The sequence below is a fragment of the Microtus oregoni genome, unplaced genomic scaffold, assembly GCF_018167655.1.
Source record: "Microtus oregoni isolate MIOR12 unplaced genomic scaffold, Mior012 000036F_ref0000092, whole genome shotgun sequence".
Lineage (NCBI taxonomy): Eukaryota > Metazoa > Chordata > Mammalia > Rodentia > Cricetidae > Microtus > Microtus oregoni.
The window spans coordinates 26,717,162-26,736,671 of NW_024543095.1; the positions used below are offsets into that span (position 1 = coordinate 26,717,162).

At 38.4% G+C, this 19,510-nt stretch overlaps 1 pseudogene; it reads right to left on the reverse strand.

Moving 5' to 3' along the window:
• Positions 1-15,504: 15,504 nt before the first annotated feature.
• On the reverse strand, positions 15,505-17,066 carry LOC121432889 (annotated as a pseudogene).
• Between the last annotated feature and the right edge of the window lie 2,444 nt (positions 17,067-19,510).

Sequence of the window (19,510 nt, forward strand, 5' to 3'; positions counted from 1 at the left end):
AATTATACTCGAACAAAATGAGAAAAAGAATATACTATATTTGTAAGAAGCAGAGCAAAAGGGACATTACCCATATAATTAGAAGAATGCTGGGAATAATGTCCTATAGGAACCAGAGCAAACATCCAGAAATCTGCTTAGGGTGCCCCCAATGAACTGTGGTGTGTAGCGCATTCCATCAGAGCAGGTCCTTCTGCCTTGTTCTGACTATGAGTAGCCCAAAGCATAAAGCTACTGTATCTAACCAAGCAGGGGACAAGAAGCATGAATATCCAATGGAGTACCATAGATGTTGTAGAAATAAACACAAGGGAACATCCCCAGGGCATTTCAGAGACACTATGGGACCCAGGATCAGGAATCTTATAGGAATTCATAGATACTTATTTACCAAGGGTCGCTGCCAGAAATAGTTGGATCCAGGTTTTTATATAAATCATTTGCACGCAGATTAATAAACCCTTAGAACATTGGATTGCCTGAAGGTCAACATCACAAATTTTTAAAAGTACCTTTCATTGTTTTACTTTATGGTCACTAACTTTCACCTTTTACTTTACTCTTGTTCTCTGAAGTATCAATAATCATTACTAGAATTAGTTGCAGTTATAAAAATGACCCCAAGATTATTAAATACATTCTCAAAATGAACACAGAACTATTCCTGGTCTCTCATTCTCATCAGGAAATGTGCTCTATTTCCATCAGGAAGTGGCAGCTATCCTCTGCCATCATCGCCACCATTTGGAAGCTAGACTGGCCTTTGTGGCTGCCTTGATAAGCAGAATAAGACAAATGCAGCACCGTGTGATTCCTCAGGCTGCATCGTAAGCAGCAAAGGCTTCTCTTGAGCTCTGCCTCTGCATGTGTCTGTGGAATCGCCTGCCATGTTACAGGGAAACGGAAGCACCTGAAAAAAGGCACAAACAGACATTATAGTGAAGAGCTGCAATTTGAGTCTCAGTTGGCGGTCAGTGTCAACTGCCAGGCTTGTGTGAGGAACCCCGTGGGTGATGCCACTTACACCAAGAATAACCGTCTTTGTAAGGCCTCGCTCAAATTTCAGGTTCGTGAACAAAAAATACAGGGAACATGCAGCTTTGAAATCCTTTTATGATGCATACAATGAGCAGAAATCAGTCATTTGATTGACTGGAAATCCGTGATTAAATCAATTTATAGAAGGGAAAGTATTGGTCTTCTAACACATGCCAGCACTAAACTTGCAATCTTTCTACTTAGTCCTTTTAGAATTTAATATGCATGCCACTTATTGGTACTTGACATATATGTGATATGTGGAGGCTGATTATTTTATTTGTAGGCATTTATTTTTATATTTCTTCAGTTATATTATTTCTTTCTTTGAGGGGAGAAACAATTACTCCTTACCTTATAACATGTTATCTGGATCCATTTTTTAAATTCATAGCAGATCTTCCCTGGTTCCCTGCCATAGACATGTATGACCTACTAATACACCACCTAATTTACTTATTTATCTACTAAGTATCTCATCAAAGCATAAGCTTAATAGGCACAGGAGTTTTGAAATGTTCATTGATGTAATTTTACATATCAACAGAGTGCTTGCTGAATATTAGACACTCAATATAGGTATAATAAATAAATTACTGGACTTTTCTTTATCAAGAAGGTCATTCTCAAATGCATGGCCTCTTTTTTTCACTGATGGTTACATACCTAAATACACAAGTACTAACTGCTGCCCAGTCTGTATCATTTTCTTGTACATGTGTTTTCACAGATGACCATTTGGTATGAGATGTTAGGTGCTCTCCTGTTCTCAGCATGTCTTAGCCCTTTGTGTAGGGTTGAGATTCCTGGGCTTTGCCCTGTCCACTTTAGCATGTCTATTATTGTTGTCTGTATGTAACTCGTGTTTAGGCAGTCATGAACAAGACTTCATAGGTGTAGCTTCTGCGGTTCTTACAATTGTCTTTTAGCCTTAGGTGTGAGACGTGAAAGCTCCCCATCTCTGCGCTTCGATTGGCTGTGGTTTTCTAAAACTTGTCTGTTGCAAAGACAGGTTTTCTTGATGAGGAGTAAGAACTACTTTTCTGTTAGCATGAGAACAAATATTTAGTATGTACTTAAGGATTATGATTGCTTAGGAAAAGGGATGGTTGTAGGCTCTCCTCCAAGATCCATAACTTCGCCAACCCTAGGTACTTGGCTCAAACTCATAACCGGGAATGATTTCTTTCCTGTTAAGTGGGTCCTAAGTTCAGTTAGGTAACTGTTGATTACCATAAGATATGTTGTACCACTACTGAATCCTGAGAGTTATAATGTGGTTAAATCAAGATCTGAGATTTAGCCAATAAGAGGCTAGAGATAATGAGCCAAGCAGTAATTTAATGAATACAGTTTTTGTGTGATTATTTCGGGTGTAAGCTAGCCCGGTGGCCGGGACAAAGGGCCCCGCTCTCCCTACAATAATAATGTGCTGTGCTGGTCATTGTGGTTCATAGTTATCTAACAAGAGCCTTTGGGGTCCAGCCTCAAGACTCTCTTCAGGGTTCAGAATGGACACAACAGCAAATAAAAGAACTTAGGTTATCTGAGGGCAAATGAACTCTCTCACCATGGGCTTTCCCAAATCACTCTCTTTATTGTTCTCTCTTTATTCTTCTGTTGTTATGCAAAACTTTTAGCTTATATACACACAATCAGCAATTCTCTGGCAAGAGCAAGATTACAAGATCATAAAACAGAGCCGTACAAAGCAACAGTTATCAGCTTATTTAATGGTTCAAGGAAGTTGTGTCTTATAAAATACCCCCAGCAACTCTAAATGGCGAAAGGGTCAATTAAGGACCTTCAATTTTTTTTAATTTATTTATTTATTAAGGATTTCTGTCTCTTCCCTGCCACCACCTCCCATTTCCCTCCCCCTCCCCCAATCAAGTCCCCCTCCCTCATCAGCCCAAAGAGCAATCAGGGTTCCCTGTCCTGTGGGAAGTCCAAGGACCGCCCACCTCCATCCAGGTCTAGTAAGGTGAGCATCCAAACTGCCTAGGCTCCCACAGAGCCAGTACGTGCAGTGTGCAGTAGGATCAAAAACCCATTGCCATTGTTCTTGAGTTCTCAGTATTCCTCATTGTCCGCTGTGTTCAGCGAGTCCGGTTTTATCCCAGGCTTTTTCAGGTCCAGGCTAGCTGGCCTTGGTGAGTTCCCGATAGAACATCCCCATTGTCTCAGTGTGTGGGTGCACCTCTCGCGATCTTGAGTTCCTTGCTCATGCTCTCTCTCCTTCTGCTCCTGATTTGGACCTTGAGATTTCTGTCTGGTGCTCCAATGTGGGTCTCTGTCTCTCTGTCTCCTTTCATCGCCTGATGAAGGTTAATATTCAGGAGGATGCCTACATGTTTTTCTTTGGGTTCTCCTTATTTAGCTTCTCTAGGATCACTAATTATAGGCTCAATAGGACCTTCAAATTTTAAGAAGGGAAAAGGAGAGTTTGTGTGCTATACTACATTCCTCAGTGTGAATAACTAAACTAGAAGTTTGTAATTGATAAACGTTGTTGGGACTAATTGAGTCCTGGCTTTCAATTGCTCTTCCCTGTCTAGAGCCTTCTAATGGAAGTTACTAAAAGCTGTGCTTTGCCTAGAGGATCAGAGGATGGGATTTTCACCTGTTGGCCATTGACTGCAGTGTATTTAAGCCTCCATGGTGCTATTAGAGGGGCTTTTTGGTACCAGTGTTGGAAGGTCTGTGTGTCGGTCTGTCTCTGCGTGTGTATTTTCAACCTCCAGCCCCTTGCCCAAAGCTCGCGAACTGGGTTCTAGCGCATGGAGCGCAGACGGGGGCTGTAATGCGCAGCAAAAGTGAAAAGAGGGGAAAATGCAGCAACACTGTCTCACTCTTGGCTCTCGCTTGGCTCATAGGGAACTGTAGTTCTGAGAGCAGCATCAGGGTAGCCATTGTCACTGGTGTAAAACTGCAGAGGGGAAACATGCGGTGTTTGTTCCGCATTAGCATTTTCGCCAAATGTTAGCTGGCTAAAGGGGACCTTGCAGATCTAAGAATCACATCTTTTGCTCTAAGCGATTAGAACAAAGGGGAGGCCTATAGTTGCATAGCATAAAATCCGGAATCTGACACTTTCCAGCTGCCCAGGCCAAACGGTGGTATTTATTTCCATGGCGTCTGTGTGAAAAGGATTCCCTTTCTCTGGAGTTGATTCAATTGATTAAATGATCAATAGCCTTTTCCTGTTATCTCTCAGAGTTAAGACACAAACAGTTAATCTCCTAGACTTGTATCCATAAACCGAGATGAAAGTAAGTACAGAGTATTAATAGCCTGTTAAGGTGAGAGCGGTTAACTGAGGTAGCACTTCCCTGTATCGCTGAGGGTGAATCCAGGGCATCCAGTCCTCCTTATCTGAGAGGGTTATGAATCAACAAACTCAGATATGCTGTATTTTGTCCTTGTGCCTGTATGGAAGGTCCAAGTTGTGATCTATTTGCAAGTCTCTTTGTTTGGCCAAATGCCCTGCCATAAAAGATAATTGTGGGGAGCTGATTTCTACATTTATATCAGGGGATGGAGCAGAGATTGAACTATGGGAACAAAGGTTTTTGACCGTGAGACTTACTTTCTCACCAGAGTCCCACAGTGTGGAAAGAGTCTCCCAATGTACCAGTGCATGGTAAAAAATGTGCCCAACAATTGATTAACACACTGTTGAAGCTTTTGGGATGACTGCTTCTATAGAGTGGGAGCGCTATGGCGTCACAAGGAATCTTACAGCAAGAACAGCCACTATTCAGAAGGCAATATTCCCAACACCTTGCATCTGGGCTCGTCTCCATCAGAATGCATATTTCTGGTGGATGACCTTCGAAACTGTCAACTGAAATCTCACTGCATGATCCTTCAGACCGCAGCAGCTATCATAGCGGGGCAGGACTGTTGGCTTCTCTCCTCCTTGGAAGCTTGCATGCCACTTTCTGGTACATAAAAGAAAGGCATATGGGAGGAGGCTGTTGGATCAGTTCCATGTCAGGGGCCTCTGAGCCCTAGGTCTGAAGTGCATGGTGTCTTCAGCAATAGGGACTTAGCTTCCATCTCCTGGGGACAACCAAGGGCAATGCCAATAGCCTTTAATGTTTGGCAAGTCCCTTGAACAACACTGACCAACTACTCAAAATAGGATTTCTCATGCCTTGCTGTTGGAGTTTGGGTTAGAGGGCTTTGGCTTTGGAAGGGAACATTGCCAGCCCATATAGAAAAATTTAATTTAAACTATACATGAATAGTTGTAGATCAATTTACTTGTATTATAGGTACTTTTAGGTAGAGTGTTAATATTATGGTTCCTAATGACTTTTTCAGACATGTTTACAGTTATTTTACCTTTCTCTACTCTTCTTCTGTATTTATCTTTCTGCTTCCTCCTTTTAATAAAGGAATGAGCTCCCATTTCTTTTTGAGAAAATGCTTTTTAAAGTTTTTCTGGCTATTTGCATTTTTTCTCTTGAGAATTTCCTGTTCAGATCCATAGCCCTCCCCCTTTAAAAAAACTGTTGTTTTCTACATGTTCAGTTAATTTTGATTCTTTAAATATTGTAAATAATAATCCCGTGTTAGTATAACTAGTAAATATTTTCTCCAATTCTGTCAGTTGCTACCTTACTCATTTGCCATGTTCTTTTTTCTCTAGAGAAACTTCCGTCTCATGAGATCCCTTCTATCATTTGCTGGTTTTATTTCAGAAAGTCCTGGCCTATATCCGTAAGTTGAAATGTGTTTTCACTTTTTCACTTTTTTAGGATGTAATATCTTATATGGAGGCTTTTGATCGACTTGTAGCTGATTTTTGTATAAAGTGAGACTTGAGCGCCTAGTTTCCTGTTTCTACATGTTTAAGTCCATGTTTCCCAACACCATTTGTTGTTTTTTTTTTCTCTAGTGTGTATTTTGATATCTTTACCAAGAGCAGGTAATTGTAGTTTTGTGAACTTACTGCTGAGTCTTCTGTTCTATTCCACTGATTTATATGTCTGTTTTCTGTGCCAGTACCTCACTGTTTTTATTACTCTGGTTCTGCAGTATAATACCTACTTTCTACTGTACTCCTTTTATTCAGGATTGATTGTTTTGTCTGTCTTTGGCCTTCAGTGCTTCTGCATAGTTTTTGGACTTTTAAAATATCTTCAAGGAAAAGTTCTGGTAGTTTGATTGGGATCCAACACACATTTAAAATGCAAAGTGTTTTCTTAAAATCTAAGACTTTAAGACATTGACAATCAGCATTAAAATAAGCACCAAGCTCTCCAAGCACAGGTGTGCAAACATGGGGGCCTGTATCCATGAGCTTTCTGTTTCTGTTTGCAACTCATTTAATCTATTCTAAAATTTCACTTGACATTTACCATATGAAACAGCCAGCAAGAGAGGTAAATACAAACATGATCTAAAATCCAATTTTTCCCCCAAAGTAACACCTAAAAAATATTATTGAGACTTACATTATAATTTTAAAAACAGTGTGTCCACCAAAGAGTAAGACGTCGCAAGAAAAAGTATTGCTCATATCTACTCATTGGTAAATGTTAAGAAATAAATGCAATATATGGGTCAGGGGTGGGAAAAATGTGTGTTCACCCCATATTCCCAGCTCTCAGTTAAAAAGAGTCTAGTTAAAATGTGTGGACACATTTCATAGATAATACAGAATTTTATTCCTCTAAAGATTCTTCCTCTCAAGAAATCAAGAATTCTTGTTTTCCCTTGTATACAAATTAGCCTAGAATACAGTTTTTACTAAAGAAGAAAGAATATTTGGGAAATAGAAACATGTAAGACAAGATTTATAACCATAAGAAGTCATTCTGTAAGACAGTGTTTCATGACAAGCAGAGTTCCTTAATTAATCATTGGCATTTTACTGTTTAATTGGATACAATTAATTGTATGAAACAGACAGTAAATAAGTTGTATTTTGAGTTCTTGTATTTGTTTTCATCCTAATTAGTGCGTTTTGTGGTTAGTTCTTCCATTAATAATTTATTTCGTACCATTCAAGGCTTACATTTCTTCTTTTTAAAAACACAGTTTTAGCGAGTTGAGTTCTGAAAATTCACCTACCTCTGATGAGATACTGAATTGCTTATTGCTAGCACACTACCTGCAAACTCTTTAGTGGGAGGTTTCAGGATATACAAGACAAACCACGACTCCTGACTACACAGTTAATCATCATGTTGGGAAAGCAGAAAGTCAGAAAATAATCATATCGCAAGACCACTACCAGGTTCTAAATCTCTAATTCTAAAATCCACAAAATCGTTTTACCAAAAAACTACAGCATCTCTCTAGGTTTGAATATGTGATCAAATTGATGAATTGAAACATATACCACAATTTAATCAATCCCCTTAAGAATTAGAGGCCCATGCTAAGAGCTTAAAGAGGTGATTTAAGATAGTATATAATGAGAGTCTGTATCTTCTGTTACCATGACACCCAAATAATGCCCAGAGACAATCTTGCCTTCCAAACTAGCATCCTTGCTATCAGAACTAATAGATTGATAGCATAGACACAATGTCCGATCACACTTATCTTCCTCAGTGACTATTGCAGTATCATGGCTTTTAGACAAAATTCTTGCTTCCTTAATTCATGTTTTTAAAATCTTTTTTTCTGGCTGTTTTTGCAACATTGCATTTGCTTTCATCTTATATATTTGGCTCAGCAGATTGCATCGAGATTATAATGCTTTCATTTATCTTTTAATAAACATTGAAAATAAAAATGGTTAAAAAGTAGATTTAAATGGGGGCATAAAATACAACCAGCCCAGCTGAAATCGTGTTAGTGTGGCTTTAACGTGATTTAAAAAGGTCTCCTGCATGGCCTTTGTACCCAATTTCCTGGATAGCCTAAAATGAGACTTTGAATAATGTGCCCAAGTAGAGATCATAAATTTATGGCTGACCTAGTAATACCTGTGAGCAGAAAGGTAACAATAGGTGGTAAGCAATATCCTAACTTCAAAATAATCCAGGGCATATTTTATAATAAAAAATGTGCATAAAAGGGTTCCCAAATGATCCATCTTTACCACTGAGTAGAAATCATAAAGGGTTAAAATCAGTTTAGTATAGAGATCACAGTCATGGTTACTGCATCACTGTAGACAATCGTTCACTTAAGGAATCAGCTTAAGTGATAGTCAAGAGATGAGTGGATAAAAAATGGAGTTTTTTTTTTATTTAGACACAAAAATAGATGAAATTATATAATTTACAGGAAAATAGATGTAACTAGAAATTATCACTTAAGTGAAGTAGCCAGATAGATAAACACATATCACAAAATATAGAATTTGGAGAGGAAAAAAATAGGGCACATGAGTAAAAGAAAAACTATACTGGAAGGAATAGTGGGAAGGGAACATTAGGGTGGAAAAGAGGGGGGTGGATGCGAGTAAATGTATTATCTGCAGGTATAAAATATTGCAACGGGACTTTTCAGTTTGTAAAGTGAAATACACCAATTAAGCACGGGGACTTGACTAAAGATTTAAAATAGCACTCCTCTAATAATCTGTAGCTAGAAGTATTCTCTGTCTTGCTTGTCCCCTGGACCAATTTCTCTCTGTCCACCTGTTTCCAAATAGCCACTCAGAGGCTTAATGGCTTAAGCTATTACTGGCTAGTTCTCTCTCTAAATCCATTTCTATTAGTTTATATTTTACCATGAGGCTTGTGACTTGTTACCTCACATCTTGCTTTTTGTGCAGCTACATGGCATCTCCCCAACTCAGTCTACTCTCTGCATCTTTGTTTGAACTCTGCTAAGCTGTTGGCTGAAACATCTTTATTTACCAACTAATAAAAGCGACACATGTATAGAAGGACATTCCACATCATCTCCCTGTTTTAAAAAGAAAGATTTTAACTTTAACGTAGTAAGATTACATATAACAAAACAGTTATCAAGCAAGAATTACAATTACAACATTTAGTCTATTTGTATTATGCAAAATTAAAGAAAGATACTCTATCACCCGTCTTATTTTTGTGAGTCTAAGATTTTATATCTAATTTATCTTTTATGATAACTAAGAAAAACTATAAGTAATCAACTATGAAATATTATAATTCAGATGCCGTAGGTTGGGATACAAAGAAAATAGACCTTGGGGAGGAGATTTGCAAACTCGTGGGGAGTGTTTTCAGCAAGCACAACCATGTATTTATGAGGAAAGAAAGATCAGGAATGGAGAGAAACTGAACTATAAGAACTGAGTTGTTTGCTCAATATCTACTGCCAGCAGATTGGACTTTTGCTAGCATCTACAATTTCTTTATAGTCTAAGACTAAAGAGAAATATGTTGACCTCTTGATTATCAGATTGTGCTCTGAATATAATAAAAACTGGAATGATAAATTCTAAAATTATTTTCTATTAGATTATACAAACGTAGAGTCTCAATTGGATTAGAGTTTTGAGTTGTCAGAGTCCTCCGTAATGTAAACAAGTGATGATCAAGAGGTCTTAAGCAGTAGATGGGATCTAGATAAACCTTACTGTGATTCAATATGCATCTGCAATGGAGACTGACTTTCTCCGTGCAATAAATACAAACCAGGTCAGTCAGTTTTCTGTCTTTTAAATTTTTTTAAAATTTTAATTAAAATATGCTTACATCATTTCTTCCTTCTCTTTCCTCCCTCCAACCTTCTTATATCCTCTCTCTCCAACAACTCCTATGTTCAAACCCTTATTTCTGCTCAGATTCATGGGCTGTTTTTCTTATTGTTAATACCACTATAAAGGCATGCACACACAGAAGCAGAAACATATATATGCAAATAAATATATAAATGCAGCCTACTGAGCCCATTTAGTGTTCCTTGTTGAATTTATGATTTCAAGACTCATCCCTTGGTGTTGAATGACATATTAATAGTCATTATTAACTGCTTGAAGGCATTATAGAGTTTAAAAGCACCAAATACTTAGAACACCATTTCCCCAGAAAGAAGTTCAGAGAAGTCAATACAGAATATGACTCTGTTCTTTCAGAGGATTTATACACAGAACTAAGAGCTATTCCAAGATCTTGGCAGCCTCAAGATACAGGGAAAAAAGATGAAAATCAAGTTCTGTTAAGGAGGAGAAGCTCTGAAAAGTATGCCAGATGTTCTGTTGAGTCTCCAAAAGGCATAACACAAGGGATAAATAAAACTGATCAACATCCATGAAGGCCAACACCCAAGTACAAGCTTTGTCATTCTCTGTTATTCATTGCTGCAGCGAACTGAATTGTAACTCACTACGTGGAAGAAACATGGCCCATTAAATCACTTGCTTGTTCCATACATGTGTTTATTACATCAAAAGGTTGGGATTATTTAAAATATTTTTGGTAGAGTTAAAATTTTTAGTAGATGTCAGGAGATGAAAGGGAAAATTTACAGCCTGACTTCCCATCAGTCATAGCATTGTGCTGCAAGTTTGGTTCTAAATGTCTTCAGTTTGATTAGAGAAACAGAAAAATAGGGATTTCTGTTTGTCCAAGACTACACATATCAGAAGAAGATTGTCACACTTAACAAATAAAAATTCAACTAGTTTGAATTTCAGATCAACAACAGATTACAATATAGAATTTAAAATTAGGAAAATCTAATACTTCTCTCATTACATAGCTTTTGGAAAATTTCCTTTTATAAATGAAAGGATGGTTTTAGAAACAATAAAATGATAGTAAATAATAATAATGACTCATACTTACTAAGCATTTTTATGTACATAGGACAAACAATGCCACCTTCTTCATATTCATCATTTAAAATATCTTCATGGGGCTGGAGAGATGGCTCAGCAGTAAAGAGGGCAGACTTCTCTTGCAGAAGAACCAGCATCCTGTCGAGTGGCTTATAATTAATTGCCTGTAAGTCCAGCTCCAGGAAGATAATTGCCCTGGCCTCCCCGAGCACCCACACTCAAATGCATGCTGCTGCACATATACGTAATTAAAAATAATATGAATCTTTTAAAAATAAAAAAAAATGTTTTCCTTTGTGATATTTTATTGCAAATGTCCCCTATAGGTTCAGATGTTTGAATACTTGGTTCCCTGTTGGTGACACTGTTTCATTAAGTTTAGGAGGTGTGACCTTGCTGGAGGAAAGTGTTACTGGGGACAGGCTTTGAGGTTTCAAAAGCCATATGCCATTCCTACTTTGCTCTCTGTGTTTCCTGTTTCCAGTTCATAGTATAAAACCAGGCCACAACTTTCACCTTTTAGCTCCAGTCACCATGCATAGCATTATGTTATTATGGACCCTAACCTTCAGTAGCTAAAAGCTCAGGTAAACCTATTCTTTGATAAAATGCCATGGTCATGAAGTTTTATCACAGAGGTAGAAATTAACTAAAACATTCCTCAAACCTATGACATTGTATTACTGTCCAGATGAGGACGCAATAGGAGAGGTTAATATTTTGCAAGGGAAAATTGTTCATTATCTAGAGTAGCTTTCAAAATTGCGTCATATACCAGTAGTTATAAAATAAATTTTTTGTTTTGATTTTTCAAGATGGGGATTCTCTGTGTAGCCTTGGCTGTCCTGAAACTCACTATGTGGACCGGGCTGATCTCATAATCAGAGATCCACCTGCCTCTGCCTCCTGAGTGCTGGAATTTTAGAGTGTGCCACCACCACCTCACTGATAATAAATTTTTGTTTAATCATACAAAAGCTGTTAAATCTGTCTGGATTCCGTATCATGCAAAGCAATATTTTCAGTTAGCATAGACTTTTGAAGACCCAATAATGTAAAAGCATTGCAGTCCATGTGATGCAGTTCAGTGGTAAAACGATTGCCTTGCATGTACAAGGCCTCGAGTTCAAGTCCCTACACCACAAAAACCAAACAAAACTTAGAAACCATTTAGTTGCTGCTAATGATAGGTCACCTTCAGAGCTGAGTCTGAAAATGAGCAAACCAACAACCTCTTGGGGAAGATGATTTGGAGGGCTTAATAATCGCACTTTCCATGACTTTTTAAAAATTCAAACTCTGTTAAATAAATAAAAATTTTGATAATTTCTGGAAATGTGTTGGGAACCAATAGTTATTGTCACTAACAATTTGCTTTAAAGATCAATTGTCTCTCAGTTCTATGAAATCTCAGTTTTTTCTCAATGACTCACTTGGTTGAGGTCATTGCCCAAAGCAATAGATTAGTAGTGAAGACACATCAGGATTTATCTGAGGTTCAAACTGGTGGTGTCATTTCTTGTTTATTATCAGTGCATCAGAGTCTCCTGGGAGCTTGAGAACATGACTACTAAGAAGAGCATAGGAGGCACCCATGAAGAGACATTTTAATCAGTATTAAGTTATTTAATTTAGTGATCAAAGATGATATTCTGAAAAATATCATTTTAGGGAACATTCGAAGAATATCTTTCTTAAAATAGGGAGGGGGATAAAAGATGCACCTAGCAATGTCTTCCATTTAATTAGAGGAGCAGAGAAATGGGGATTTCTGTTTGCTAAAGCCCACATGTGGAAGAAAGGACTGCTAGATTTATTGCATAAAAACACTAAATCCAGTTAAACTGAATTTTAAATTAGCAATGGATAAGATTTATTGCTCAGATTTCTCATGCAGGGGGACATCTGCAGGAAAAAAATTCCTTTAACAGTAAGTCAAATACTGAGTACACAGTATTTTTTTTCCTCTGAAAGAGCTGTGACAGAGAAGGCAATGAGGCAATTCCATGTGCTTCAAGGTTGGATTCATATTTGCCTTGGATTCCTTGGAATTTAACCTCTTTGAAATTAAAAATTTTGAAATTAAAATATAAAATTACATCATTAGTCCCCCCTCCAACCCCTCCCATACCCCCTCCTTTCAAGCTCTCCCATGCATCCTTTCACTCACAATCTCTTAAATTGATGCTCTTTTTATATTATGATACATGTCATAAATATATATTATATGTACATATATTCATATGTAAATACAATGTGCTGAGTCCTTTCAACGTGGCTTGTGTGTATAGGATTTCAGGAATACTTTGTGTTGGATAAACAATTAGGGGACTAATCCCCGAGAGAGTTTGAGCTGTTTAAATTCCCCTCTCTACCTCTCGTTTCCTTTTTCTCTCTCAGTAGTCATTGGTTGCCTGTAACTCTTGGTCTAGGGATGGTACCCTGGGAGAATTCTCCTTCTGCATTAATATGTCTATTGATATGAGTACTGTTCAGACCTGGTGTAGGCAACAATATTATTATAAAAATTCCCAAGATGAAATAAGAAAATACCCAAACCAAAACCAAATACATTCATTCCATAAGTGCAGACAAGTTTTAGGCGCTTTCTTCTGGGTGAGTGCAGTTCAGTGTGAGAAAGGTCACTAAAAGAGAATCCACCAGCTTATTCCATAATTCGTCGGATGGTCTGTTTCCCGAACCAGTTCTTGCTGCTCTTCTCATCACCAGCGCTGCCAAAATGAGGTCTTGAAAAGTAGAATGGAATGTATTTCAAATAGTAAATTTTATAGATACTTATTTCCTGGGTTAAAAATGTAAAAATACTATGTAATTTTGATACTAAACTTTGAACCAATTGCATCACCTATTAAACAGTTGTAAATTCACAATTAAAGGGGGGTAATTCTAGGAGATATCTGGGATACCTCTGACCGGGGACTCAGAGAAAACTCACTCTTCTTGTCTTTGAAAATGTGGTCATGATTTGCTCTGGTCTGTGAATTAGATACAGCAGAGGGATGTTGCCTAACCACGAGACTCCAATGCCCTGGAGAATTGAAGTAAAGCATACAAGTTTGCAGGCTAAAAAAATAAAGGCCATCCCAGGCCATTCTTTCCCAATGTGGGTGCCAAACATTCCCACACATTGAGGCATGTTTTCATGTGGTCAAGATACTTGTTTATTAGAAGTAGTTGACCTCAGGCTATCACTGTTCTTACTGTATTTATATGAGATGTTTCCTGGGGAGATGTTAGCAGATGTATATTCATCAGAAAGGACATCAATGAAAGACCAACTTAATAAGTCCAAATGCCAACTTGGAAAACCAATATGTTCATTGGGCTACTTACAGAAACATGGAGGACACAAAGGCAACTGCATCACTGGAGACCCTACCTCAGCCTGGGTAATGAACAAAACCTGCATCCTGGAATTCTCTGCAGAGCATGCAAGAATTTTGAAAAGTTGGAGGATTTCCTCTCCCCAACAGGCATCAATGATTATATAACCTTAGGGAGGACAATTATGAATCTTGTCAGTTTCAGAAACTTCCTGAGGCATGTAAGAACTTCCTGAGATTATGTATGCAATGATATATGTATATAACTATATATATAATATATTTGTGTGTATGTATATAATTATGCTCATACAAATAAACACACACAATTTAGAGTAGTTTTCTGATTATACAAAGTACTAAAACATATATGGGAAGCAAAGACACTTATGATTTATATACCAGCATAGACTTCCTATTTATCTTTCAAACTACTCTCTTATTTACAACAAAGGAAAAATTATGCCTCAATCGAACAAGTATTTGTCTTGAAAACTAGAGGGAATGGAGACCCAAATATGTTACTATTTATTGTTTCCCCAGAATACACAAGGTTCCTGTGTTAGAGGAAAGGGAATTTATTACTCACCGTAGAGCAAGCCATACACCATCAGAATATCTGCCAGCTCCCCTTGTCTCTGTGTCTAATGGAGTCCAAGTATTTGCTACCCATGCAGAGGATTTGTATCACAGCTAAGGATCACAGAGCTTGAAAGCTCATCACTGCGTAGCAAATGGAAACCAGGACTAGTCTTTGCCTTGAAATCACCGTCTAACCCTCCAAGGCTGCAAACACAGCTGCAATAAATGTTAGGCAATAAGTATTGGTATTTTTGTACACCTAGAACACCCACCAAAAGTATGATGAGATATTAAGGATTCACAGTCATTTCCTTTTTGAACAGTGACAGTGTGCCCTGAATGTACCAAAAGGTCATTCTCAAAAACAGGATGCATCCAGAGTTGGTGGCACTGTAGAAACAATACTTATGAGATAAAATATTTTATGTTATTAATATATATATATATATATATATATATATATATATATATATATGGCATAGGAAAACTGATACTATGTAGGAATCCCCTTTCATGTGATAACTTCTTTTCAGGGTACAAAAAATTTATTGTTTGCAAAAATAAGTTACAAAACTCAGTCAAGCAACCCCAACATGAAGAATAAAGGACTCATTCCAGTCAGCTCAAGAAAACAGTAGACTCAAGTAGGGGAGGGGCGGCAACTCACAGGGATGCTGACACACACGGAAGAAGATCATGTGACAGATCGTTCTGTGATGCACTGCTAACAGGTGACAGTTTTGCCTGCAGGGGTGGGGAGAAGAATAATGCCCTACAGACATCTGTGGAAAGGTGTTGGGGCTAAGAGCAGGACAATTGCTGGGCTGCGTTCACAGCTGGCAGGTGTTTAGAAGGTTTCCAGAACTCAGAAGTCTCTCCATGTCTGGGTGGAAAGTTATCTTGCAGAAACTTCCTGTAGCATTGGCATGAGCCTGAAATAGCTTTATGCAGCCTCCCACAAAGAGCTTGCCTGAACACAATGTCTGGCACCTGGGGTAGGTGATAGTGGATCCAGGCAGTGGTGACATGGTCTGTCACCTTCTGGAATTCTTGATAGTTGCATTTGGACCACATGTCAAGCTTACCATCTTCTGTGCAGACGTTGTCATCACACCCCTTCAGTACTGGGCAACTGGTACACAGCTCTCCACAGTGATGATCACTTCCGACACCTTTCCTAAGGTCCTCAGAGGCTTTGCGGAAGTGTCATTGGGTCTGGAGAAGTGGATGGACTTTTCCAGAAACATCATATCAGTGTGGCTGATCACATCGTTTTTGTATCGAGGCCATAGAGCCAGAGCGGTGGGCTGAGCCTCCAGTCAATGCTTGGCAGACAAGCCCATCTGCTTTGCAGAGCTCTTCCAGGACCATTGATTCAAAAGGCCAGATGCTAGGCCTGCGTGGTACTGCGGTTTCTTGGGCCATTTGTATGTGTGCAGAAGTTGGCTATAAGAGTTTTGTCCTGCACAAGATTTTGGCTCAACAGTCCAGAGTTGTGAAGTGTGTATTCACTGATGGCCTGTCTACTAAGCTGCTAAGATGTTCCAGCTCTTTTAGTTCCTGGTTGATTGAATGAAAGTTGTCCTGGAAGTGCATGATGAAGACTTCCTTCTGGTCCTCCATTGTCTCTCGTGCTCGCCATCCTTCAGGTTGTCTAACACCTGACTCTTATTGGAGCAGAGTGCTTCTATGACACTAATGGCCTGCAAAAAGGCCTTCAGATTCACTCCAATGCTTGGAATAACTACCTTGTGGTTGCAGCCACTCAAGTGATATCTTAGTCACTCTCGAAGGGGCACTTTATTGCGTGCCTTACATTATTCTAAACCATTTGTGCACATTTTATTCAACAACTTATGGTTTCGTGTTATTATTAATATGCTAGAAATGACATTATATAATCGAGGCTCATGACGTAGGAGAAATCAAATCAATTTACTCAGCTAAGAGGTAGGAGACATGGGGCCTATTGGGAGAGATTCCAAGTCTCTGCATATGACTGTGCTCTGCATCATTATGAGCTTGGAAGGGTTTGCAGTGGGCAGAGGGGGGGCAGATGGGAAGAAAGCACAATGCAGGAGACAGATGGAAAAGGCATTACAAAGAGGAATTGAGAGAACTGGGAACAGGGTGGATTTGAAGAGCTAAAAGAAGTTGGCAGGATTCACTCTGAAGTTTTAAGCTGTGTGAGCAGAGAATGATGACAACGATGACAGACGGAAGAACATTCAGTGAGAGACAGAACACATGCAAGAGAGCAAGTGAGCCACTCAGGGTAGAAGAGGAGGGGTAGGGTGAGCTCAGAATCAGGCATGCCCTACCTGGGCCTCCTCATCCCAGACAGCCAGAGACCACAGGGCCATCCATGGGCACAGATGCGGAGGAGAGAATCAAGTGTTGCAACAGAGGAGAATTGGAAGGAATGAAAAACATAAGGTTTAAATTTCCCCAGTCTTGAGTTTTGAGGGCTTTTTCTTGCAGAAAACCAGTTCAGTTGTGTTTACTGCTGACTGGTGTGAGGGTGGGGTGTGAATTATATTGGCTCACCACTTCCCAGTCAAACTTTATCTTTTGAGCGCAGACACCCACTTTTCTCCCAAGAAAAAGGCAAAACAACTTAAATCACAAAACATCCAAGAAAAATAAGCCTCTATTCTATTAGTTTTCTTGGTCATTAAAAATAAAGGGAACTTAGCATTTTCTTTGTCTTGTTTCTGGTTTGTTTAATGATATGTTTAATGTAATTTTGTACTTAGGTTGTAAAAGGAGCTTGTGACCAATAGTAGCATTTTCGGACTGTTTGGTCACAAAGCCAATTGAGTTCTTCCTTGTAATTTTTTTCTGTCATGAATGTTTGCACAAAACTACTCATAACTAATTCAGATTTACACGAGGAGAGAAGATAGCATTTGATGAACTTGCAAAGCTTCAGTTCAGGCATCGGAAAGCGCTGAGACTAAACATCTGGATTTACAGGCCTTTCACCTCCTCACCTATGCTTATCGACACTCCTGCCTTCTGCTGTCTGATCTGTCTTTGCTTCTTTCACCTGTGATAACTAAGGCTTGTTTGTGTGTGTGTTGTTTTCTTTTACTTCATTAATACTTTGTAGTATTGTAAAGGAATCCCCTGAAAGAGACTGGTGTAAGGTCTTTATGATTATCATACTGATAAATGGTGAATAGCAAATGACTGAGCTGGCATTAAAGTACCAAAAGTCCCAACACATAAGAGGGACAAAAATTGATCATTCTCAGCTTTATTTGAGGAGATTTTAAGTGTCACCTCTGAACTAGCATTATCATTATCACTCAGAAAACTTACTAGAAATGCGGCTTCTTGAGGGTCACTCTAGGCTCACTGTATCAGTAACATCAGGGAAAAGAGGGACTAAGCCCACCAATTCATTTTTTAATAAATCCTATAATATTTACACACTCTGAAATTTGAGAACCATTAGATAACTGAATTTACTAAGCACAGAAGACTAATGAGACAAAGTTAGTATAACTTTGACTCAGTTGGGGATTTCTGGGATTTTCATTAGGAGAATTAGTGTCCTTTCCAGTGGCCTAAGTTGGGTACATGTGGGCAAACTCTTCAACATACTTGGGTCCTATTTTCCTAGTCTGTAAAAGTAGTACCTAAAATTGTGTAATCACCATGGTTTCCTAACAATGCTAGATTTTGTTCCGTCTATTTCTCTTGTGGCTAATAGCATTTATTTATAGGAAGGAAGAAGCTGGAGTGATCATCATGAGGGAATGCTAACATATGTACATGGCTACGAGGCCAACATCTGTGTCCTATTTAGTTGAACGTCAAGCACATTTTGTACCAAAAAAAAATAACAGAACAAAAAATAAATAAATAAATACAAGTCACAGATCTAAAATTAAGGTAAACTTGTGTGTGTGTGCTATGTATTTAAAAGGCCATGTAATGAACATTTTAGACTTAGAGGCCATTAGTCTCTGTCATTATTACTCAAATCTTGCCACTGTAGTATTAAAAACTGCAATAAATAATATGTAAGGCAACTCAGCTAACATTCTTTGTTTCCAAAACCAGATGGGAGATTGGATCCAGTATATAAGCCATAGCTCGTCAATCACCAGTTAATAATATTCCCATTTGTTTTTAAATTAAAACAAGGGACTTAAATATTTTCTGGTTGATTACTTACTCATTTATCAAATATTTAGTAGCTAATATTCTAACAGCCCATTAACTGATTGCAATCTTCAAAGTTCCTATCACTTCCTTGTGTTAATCTATAAACAACCAAACAAAACACAACCTTGGTCAGGTCCATTACCATGCATGGGTTTCCTCCTTAATGTCCAGAGGAAGACAGTGTTGTACTTTTACCGGTATACTTTTAATAGTTTAGGTTAGAGATTCCTATTGTCCCAGCGCATACCAAAGAAGAAAACATTGTCTCCAAATGTATTGCTAATATAGCAATCATTGTAACTGTACAATAAACACTTCTTCCATATATCCTTGTCTAAAGGCTATCTCTTTAAAGTAAGGGTATAGAAAAATGAAACCGTTCAGTTAGTTCTATAAAACAACTGTGAGCATTGGTACTAAAACATACGCAAAGCTTTCTCCCCATCAGTGAACAGCAGCTCTGTGTCCCCTAATTTGATTTTGTTCTGTGCTTTCTACTTAGAGATGATTTTGTACCCCACAAAGTCAAGGCTCAGCCTCCAATACTTCCCCACTAGTTCATAACGCAGTCACAAGCATGGGCCTCTACTTCTTGACTAAACACCAAAGTTCCTGGCCACCTGCTTAGGTA